The sequence below is a fragment of the Arachis ipaensis genome, chromosome B2, assembly GCF_059453495.1.
Source record: "Arachis ipaensis isolate K30076 ecotype BB chromosome B2, ASM5945349v1, whole genome shotgun sequence".
NCBI lineage: Eukaryota > Viridiplantae > Streptophyta > Magnoliopsida > Fabales > Fabaceae > Arachis > Arachis ipaensis.
The window spans coordinates 26,256,974-26,266,462 of NC_142437.1; the positions used below are offsets into that span (position 1 = coordinate 26,256,974).

Genomic DNA, 9,489 nt, shown 5'->3' on the forward strand with positions numbered 1-9,489 from the left:
AAGCCTAACAAATACGCAAAAAAAGACACATGTAGCGATTTAGATGAAGACGATGAGGAGGGATCCGAGGACACAAGCATGGGTGACAACGACGATGGTGATGATGATCATGACTCTCCAAGCGGTAGTGCTGGCGATAACTGCCAATGCAGTAGTGGGAATGATAGGGCATATTTTCTCCGGACTCATGTAGCATCGCCAGATAAACTTAGCCCATCGCCTTTCATGAAAATGCTTAAAAGGGGAAATAAGTTTGTAATTGGTGGTCTAAGTTGGTTAGGAAAAAGGAAGAAAAAAATGAACATCTTTTAATCTTTAGTGTAGCATAGTCTTAGGTAGCAACTATCATGTGTATGTTTTGATGTAAAATTTTTATGTATTCTGAACTCTTTCATACCAACCATCATATGTATTTTGTGATTGATTTTTCAGTAATTAACTGTTTGGGCTATATCCTGAATGCATCTTTCTTAATTTGAAAATGGTGAAATTAAATTCATTTTGTCATGTTTTTTTCACATTACATGACACGTCATTACAATACAACATGTGCTGGATTAGGGTAGAAAAAAACACAGTAAAAACTAACAACTTAATGTCAATATGTTAGAATAATAACACTCTAATCGTCACCACAACAATGTATCACACACAAAGACAACATCTGAAATAATCATATAAACTCTACGAACATATTGATCCTTAGAAAACCACAACATAATTATGCAGAAGGACCTACACTAGCTCGACCCAGCACAATGAAGGCATCAACTACGACTATGTCCCTTACCCCTGCAAAGGTTGCATTGTCGCGGACCACGCATCTGGCGAACATCCATTTCATTCACATAATAGATAGATTTGGGTCGACCTTTACCGCCTCGCCTGAATGCAAGATTAAGGATCAACTGTGGCCCAATGTCAGGTGGCCATGTGCTCGGATCTCCAATTGGTACAAACTCAGTCCGGTAAACTCTACAGATTTCATTCAACTTTTTGATGGCATGCACATAAACTATAACGACCCAATTTCTAGTACGTCATGATCATACTAGAAACTGAGCGCTACCAACTTGTCTTCCTAATCATTATCTATTATTTATTATACAAGCTTGATTCATGTTGATTAATAAACAAAATCATTCATAATCAAATCACAAATAATAATAGATAAAATAGTTATAAACAACCACGCATAAATACATCTCAAGCATTTGACAACATTCAGTGATCCAGCCTTTATTAGAGTATAGACTTTTAGTTAGAATACCCCTAGATATAGCTAAATAATAACTATATACATATATATATACATCCCAGGCGCTGACCTGTTCAAGAAGTCCCTAAGCTGGCACCCAGGCTAGCCTAGACTCTATACTCACCTAGTCCCTCTAAACTACTAAAGCGACGGAAAGTACGTTCTAAGTCTTCGAAACTCAAGTCAGGTGGAACGTCATCAAAAGGTGGAACATCTTCTACTACTCCTATGCACGATCATACATCGTCTTAGAGTATACCACTGGTACTTTATTGAGTAGCCGCATAACAGCAACGTCGTACGAAGGACTTAGGTTAAAGTTCATAGATAAACGGGGCATAGATGTCGGCTGGTCCCATGATATAGTGCATATAAATAGATAACATAGTTCACTCTTGACTCAGAAGACTACCTAGAGCAGAATCCTCTTTGCAGAATGATCATCAACGAACTACAGAAGGGTACTCTTGCTTCCATCTGAAGGGGGAAGGGAGAGAGAAGGGGTAAGAACTGGGGAGTTCTTAGTAGGGTTGGAGTTATTAGTTAAGTTCATTATTTTTGTGTTACTTAGCAGACAAATAGCATAATATAGAGAAGCAGTAAACAGAAGATACACATAAATAGAGAAAATAGAGAAAACAGAAAACTAAACACAAACAGAAGAATACAAAAAAATAAAACACAGACACAGAGAATAGAATACAAACAAAGAAAGCATATATTCATACAACAATCATAATAGAGAAAATGCACAACCAAGTATGATGCATGTGTAGCCCTAGTGCAGGTAATGAGCTCATTTTTCGGTTTCGACCCGCTCCCGACGTTACCCAACAACCTCTGTCTGAATAAGGCTTTCCTATTGGCAATACCCACTACAAGCAACCTTTGTCTTGCAGGGTGGCACTTATTAGCCGATATACGCCCAACACACTCACTGCAAGCAACCTTTGTCTTACAGGAGCACAACACACTCACTGTAAGCAACCTCTGTCTTACATGAGTACAACACACTCACTGTAAGCAACCTCTGTCTTACAAGAGCACAGTGATCTCGATACCTCTGTAAGTAATTTCTGTCTTACAGCATAGCATTATAGCTAGGTATCCTAGGAAAGCACTCTCAATGGTCGCACCACCATCTATCTGACTGCCTCAATGCAGCAGATGAACATACAAATATCTCTGGAGTTGCTTTAATGCAACAAATGACCTTTCAACAGGCCCTCTGCTTATTCTCTAATCTCTACATCATATTAATCTTTTCACTTTGTCTCTTTATTCTGCTCTGGTTACTCTTTTTTCTGTATCTCTTTACTCTGCTCTAAATTACTCTTTTTTCTGTATCTATATTACTCTTTTCTCTTTATCTCTTTACTCTGCTCTGGTTACTCTTTTCTTTGTATCTATATTACTCTTTTCTCTTTATTTCTTTACTCTGCTCTGGTTACTCTTATCTCTTCTTTATCTCTTTAGTCTGCTCTGATTTCTCTGTTTAACATATGTATTTAGAGCTTATGTAAATTTTGGTATGAATACTTAGCCTGTCCCAAGTATAGGTTCATTAAGTCTATACTAAAATAGTTTAACTTTTCATATTATACTTGATGTACCACTATTTCGTAGTACATCTTATGCTTAATTGAGTGGATTTCATCCACTATTCTAACATTTATTCATAGAATTTGCATGATTTTACAACCCCTTCCTAGTTTTGTTCTATGATTGAAAACTTGCTTCCTAAAGGAACACAAGAAATAAAGGAGACCACCAGCGAGCATCGACGCGCACGCATGGCTCACGCGTGCGCGTGATTTGGAGAAATTCACAGTGACATGTGCGCGTAGCTGACGCGTACGCGTGAGAAGCGATTTGCACAGCGACGCGTGGGCGTACCTGACGCGTACGCGTGAGAAGCAATTTGCACAGCGACGCATGCGCGTACCTGACGCGTACGCGTGACCCGCGAAGATGACCATCGACGTGTACGCGTGATTGACGCGTACGCGTGACATGCGCGACCTGCAGAAATCACAGAAAATACTGAGGGCGATTTTTGGCTGAGTTTGAACTCAGTTTTTGGCCCAGAAACGCAGACTAAATCCAGGAGACAAGCAGGGACTCAGGATTGACACATTCATACTTTCATTCACACAATTTTAGGTTTAGATGTAGTTTTTTGAGAGAGAGGCTCTCTCCTCTCTCTAAGTTTTAGGATTTCTCTTAGTTTTAGGTTTATTTCTTCTCAATTCCAGGTTCAATGTTCCTTTAATTTAGTTTCTTTTCTACTTTTATTTGTCGTAGTATTCTACTTTATCTATTTCCCCTATTGATTACTTTATGTTGCTATTTGGTTTATAAATTCTCATGTTTAATTTGATTTTATATTTAATGCAATTTGAGGTATTTCATATTTATGGTTTTAATCTAGCTTTTTACATTCTTAGCTTGAATTGATTAACTGGAGACACTTGAGTTATCAAACTCCTTTGTTGATTGATAATTGGAATTTGCTGGTTGGTTTGGATCCCTCTAAAGCTATTCTTTCCTTAGGAGTTGACTAGGACTTGAGGAATCAAATTGATTAGTCCACTTGACTTTCCTTTATTTAGTAAGGGTTAACTAAGTGGGAGCAATTAACAATTCTCATCATAATTGATAAGGATAACTAGGATAGGACGTCCAGTTCTCATACCTTGCTAAGAGCTTTATTAGTTATTATTTTAATTCTTGCAATTTACTTTTCTTATTCATTATTCAAAACCCAAAAAGATACAATCCCATAACCAATAATAACTACACCTCCCTGCAATTCCTTGATAGATGACCCGAGGTTTAAATACTTCGGTTTATTTTATTGGGTTTGCTTTAGTGACAAACAAGTTTTTGTATGAAAGGATTATTGTTAGTTTAGAAACTATACTTGCAACGAGAATTTATTGTGAATTATTGACTAGCAAAAATCCGTTCATCAAAATGGCACTGTTGCCGGGAAATTGCAAACATGTTCCTTATTATTGGTTATTGTAAATATTTGCTTTTTTGTTTTTTTGTTAGTATTTCTAGTTTTAGGAGTTTATTTTCTCTAATTTTTGTTAGTTTTTATTTTTACTTGCTACTATGAATTCTCACCATTTTGGCTTTGAGTTTAGTTCAAATTATGTTGCAGGGAATGGACGCTATAATGAGAACATGCATCAAGGTTGGAACAATCAAAGATGGGAGGAGTCACAAGAATTTGATCAACCCTCTTGGCAACAACCCCCTCCAATGCGCTATAACCAACAACCATTCTATGATGCATACCAAGACAATAGTTATGGTGGACCTTTTCGTGACAACCAACCTCCACCAAATTACTATGGTCAAGAGCCATTCCGAGGTGCGTACCAAGATGATAGATATGGTGGACCTCCTTGTAGTTACCAACAAGCCCCACCCTATGCTTATGAACCCCCTCCTCAACATATCTTTGAACCACCACACTCACAAGCCCCCTACTACCAAACACCTTCACATGATCCTAATCCCTTATCCACCATATCAACCACCCTATGAGCCTTATGAGCCATACATAGATCCACCCCAATTCCAACCCAATTACTCCCAAGAACCACCACCTCCATATATACCATGTCTATATCCATCAACCCAAGAGCCATATGATCCTAATCATGTTATTCAAGCTGGACAAGAGTCAAGGGATCATCTCAAGAAAGCAATGGATCAACTTCAAGCAACCATCCGTCAAAAGTTTGGCCCAAGAGACTCATGCAATAAACAAAGCATTCCCACGGATGAGTGTGTTGAGCAACAAGTAGAAAAGATGGAGAGTGTTGAACCACCACATCCTTATTATGATGAACCACCCTCTTATCATGAACCTTTCCTCCCAAGTAATGAGCCCTCATCTCCACCTCAATCTTCAATGCGTGACACTCTTGGTGTTCTTCTTCAAGGGTAAAGAGAGATAGAATGGGGAGTACTAGAATTCACGACTACCTTGACCGAGCTAGTAACTCGATTAGCTTCCCAACATCTGAGCACTTAATGAGCGGATAATTTATACGCTTTTTGGCATTGTTTTTAGTATGTTTTTAGTATGATTTAGTTATTTTTTAATATATTTTTATTAGTTTTTAATTAAAAATCACAATTCTGGACTTTACTATCAGTTTTTGTATTTTTCTGTGATTTCAGGTATTTTCTGGGTGAAATTGAGGGACTTGAGCAAAAATCTGATTCAGAAGAAGGACTGCAGATGCTGTTGGATTCTGACCTCCCTGCACTCAAAGTGGATTTTCTGGAGCTACAGAAACCCAATTGGCGCGCTCTCAATTGCGTTAGAAAGTAGACATCCAGGGCTTTCTAGCAATATATAATAGTCTATACTTTGCACGAGTTTAGATGACGCAAACTGACGTTTAATGCCAGCTTTCTGCTCTATTCTGGCGTTAAACGCCAGAAACAAGTTGCAAATCAGAGTTAAACGCCAGAAACAGGTTACAACCTGGCGTTTAACTCCAAAAAGAGTGTCTACACATGAAAGCTCAATGCTCAGTCCAAGCACACACCAAGTGGGCCCGGAAGTAGATTTCTGCATCATTTACTTATTTTCTGTAACCCTAATTACTAGTCTAGTATAAAAACTACTGTTAGTGATTTATTTTAGATCTTTGGATCATTTTAGATCTTTGGAGGATCTTTGGAACGTTTTTCCTAAGACTTGGGGGCTGGCCTCACGGCCATGCCTGGACCTCCATCACTTATGTATTTTCAACGGTAGAGTTTCTACACACCATAGATTAAGGTGTGGAGCTCTGCTGTCCCTCATGAATTAATGCAAAATACTATTGTTTTTCTATTCAAATCAAGTCTATTTCTTCTCTAAGATATTCATTCGCACACAAGAACATGATGAATGTGATGATTATGTGACGCTCATCGCCATTCTCATTTATGAACGCGTGCCTGACAAACACTTCCGTTTTACATGAAAATAAGCTTGAATGCATATCTCTCAGCCTCCTGATTTACGATCAGAGTCTTCGTGGTATAGGCTAGAATTATTGGCGGCCATTCTTGATATCCGGAAAGTCTAAACCTTGTCTATGGTATTCCGAGTAGGATCTGGGAAGGGATGGCTGTGACGAGCTTCAAACTCGCGAGCGTTGGGCGTAGTGACAGATGCAAAAGGATTACTGGATCCTATTCCAACATGATCGAGAACCGACAGATGATTAGCCGTGCGGTGACAGCGCATTTTGGACCATTTTCACTGACAGGACGGGATGTAGCCATTGACAACGGTGATGCCCAACATACAGCTTGCCATGGAAAGGAGTATGAATGATTGGATGAAGACAGTAGGAAAGCAGAGGTTCAGAAGGAACAAAAGCATCTCCATACGCTTATCTAAAATTCTCACCAATGAATTACGTAAGTATCTCTATCCTATTTTATATTTTATTTATATTTTAATTATCAAATCACCATAACCATTTGAATCCGCCTGACTGAGATTTACAAGATGACCATAGCATGCTTCATACCAACAATATCCGTGGGATCGACCCTTACTCACGTAAGGTTTATTACTTGGACGACCCAGTGCACTTGCTGGTTAGTTGTGCGAAGTTGTGAAGAAAAACTAAGATTATGAACGTGCGTATTAAGTTTTTAGTGCCGTTACCAAGGAATGAACGATCACGATTTCGTGCACCAAGTTTTTGGTGCCGTTGCCGGGGATTGTTCGAGTTTGGACAACTGACGGTTCATCTTGTTGCTCAGATTAGGTAATTTTCTTTTCAAAAAGTTTTCAAAAACCTTTCAAAATTTTTTTCATTTGTTTGCGTTTTTCCAAAAAAATAATTTTAAAAAAAATCCAAAAAAAATTAATAAAATCATGAAAACAAAAAAAAATTATGTTTCTTGTTTGAGTTTAGTGTCAAATTGTAAGTTTGGTGTCATTTGCATCTTTTTAACTTTTCCTAAAAATTTTTGAAAAAAATACATGCATGTGTCTTCATGATCTTCAAGTTGTTCTTGATGATCTTCTTTGTTTGATCTTTGCATTTTTGAATTATTAGTATCTATAAAGTAAAAATTTTTAAGTTTGGTGTCTTGCATGTGTGTCTTTTCTTAAAAATTTTCAAAAATAAGTTCTTGGTGTTCATCTTGACATTCAAAGTGTTCTTGGTGTTCATCTTGACATTCAAAGTGTTCTTGCATGCATTGTGTGTTTTGATTCATAATTTTCATGTTTTGAGTCTTTTCATTGTTTTTCTCTTTCATAAAAAAATTTTTCAAAAATCAAATAAATATCTTTCCCTTATTTTCCTCATAATTTTCGAAAATTTGGATTGACTTAGTCAAAAATTTTTAAAATTTAGTTATTTCTTATGAGTCAAGTCAAATTTTCAATTTAAAATCCTATCTTTTCAAAACTTTTTCAAAAATAAAATCTTTTTCAATTTTCTTAATATTTTCAAAAATTTCAAAATGATTTTCAAAATCTTTTTTTTTTTTTATCTTTTTTCGAATTTAATGCTAACAATTAATATGATTGATTAAAAAATCTCAAGTTTTTACTTGCCTAGTAAGAAAGGTTCAATCTTTAAATTTTAGAATCATATCTTTTTGTTTCTTGCTAGTCAAGTAATCAACTTCAATTTTCAAAATCAAATCTTTTTAAATTTCTTTTTCAAATCTTTTTCAAAATAAAATCATATCTTTTTCAAAATCAATTTCAAAATCTTTTTTTTTAACTTCTTATCTTTTCAAAAATTGATTTTTAAATCTTTTTCAATTAATCTTATCTTTTTGTTTGATTCTTATCTTTTTCAAAACCACCTAACTACTTTCCTCTCTAATTTTCGAAAATCACTAACCCCTTTTTCAAAATTTCTTTCCATTAACTAATTATTTTAAATTTCAATTTAATTTTATTTTCCTTCTTAATTTTCGAATACTAACTGATTCTTAAAATAAAAACAAAAATATTTTCCTTTTATTTTAAATTAAATTCGAATTCTCTCCCTATCATCTTCTTCTATTTATTTATTTAATCACTAACACTCTTCTCTTCTTCTTATAATTCGAACCCTCTCTTCCTCTTTGTGTTCGAATTCTTCTCTTCTCCTTCTCCTATTCTTATCTTCTTCTACTCACATAAAGGAATCTCTATACTGTGACATATAGGATTCTGTTCTCTTCTTTTTCATATGAGCAGGAGCAAGGACAAGGACATTCTTGTTGAAGCAGATCCTGAACCTGAAAGGACTCTGAAGAAGAAGCTAAGAGAAGCTAAAGCACAACAATTCAGAGAAAACTTTACATAGAATCTCGAAAAAGAAGGAGACATGGCCGAACCCAACAACAATGCAAGGAAGATGCTTGGTGACTTTACTGCACCAAATTCCAACTTACATGGAAGAAGCATCTAAATCCATGCCATTGGAGCAAACAATTTTGAGCTAAAGCCTCAATTAGCTTTTCTGATGCAACAGAATTGCAAGTTTCATGGACTTCCATCAGAAGATCCTTTTCAGTTCTTAACTGAATTCTTGCAGATCTGTGATACTGTTAAGACCAATGGAGTTGATCCCGAGGTCTATAAGCTTATGCTTTTCCCTTTTTCTGTAAGAGACAGAGCTAGAACATGGTTTGACTCTCAATCTAGAGATAGCCTAAACTCCTGGGATAAGCTGGTCACGGCTTTCTTAGCCAAGTTCTTTCCTCCTCAAAAGCTGAGTAAGCTTAGAGTGGATGTTCAAACCTTCAGATAGAAAGAAGGTGAATCCCTCTATGAAGCTTGGGAGAGATACAAGCAACTGACCAAAAAGTGTCCCTCTGATATGCTTTCAGAATGGACCATCCTGGATATATTCTATGATAGTCTGTCTGAATTGTCTAAGATGTCATTAGACCATTCTACAGGTGGATCTATTCACCTGAAGAAAATGCCTGCAGAAGCTCAGGAACTCATTGACATGGTTGCAAATAACCAGTTCATGTACACTTCTGAAAGGAATCATGTGAACAATGGGACACCTCAGAAGAAGGGAGTTCTTGAAATTGATACTCTGAATGCCATATTGGCCCAGAACAAAATATTGACTCAGCAAGTCAATATGATTTCTCATAGTCTGAATGGATTGCAAGCTGCATCCAACAATACTAAAGAAGCATCTTCTGAAGAAGAAGCTTATGATCCTGAGAACCCTGCAATA

At 36.5% G+C, this 9,489-nt stretch overlaps 1 non-coding gene across 1 annotated transcript; it reads right to left on the minus strand.

Annotated features, from left to right (window-relative positions):
- Positions 1-9,012: 9,012 nt before the first annotated feature.
- On the minus strand, positions 9,013-9,120 carry LOC148573372 (small nucleolar RNA R71). Its single transcript, XR_015906067.1, has one exon. It is a non-coding gene; the product is annotated as a small nucleolar RNA R71 (small nucleolar RNA).
- Positions 9,121-9,489: the final 369 nt, after the last annotated feature.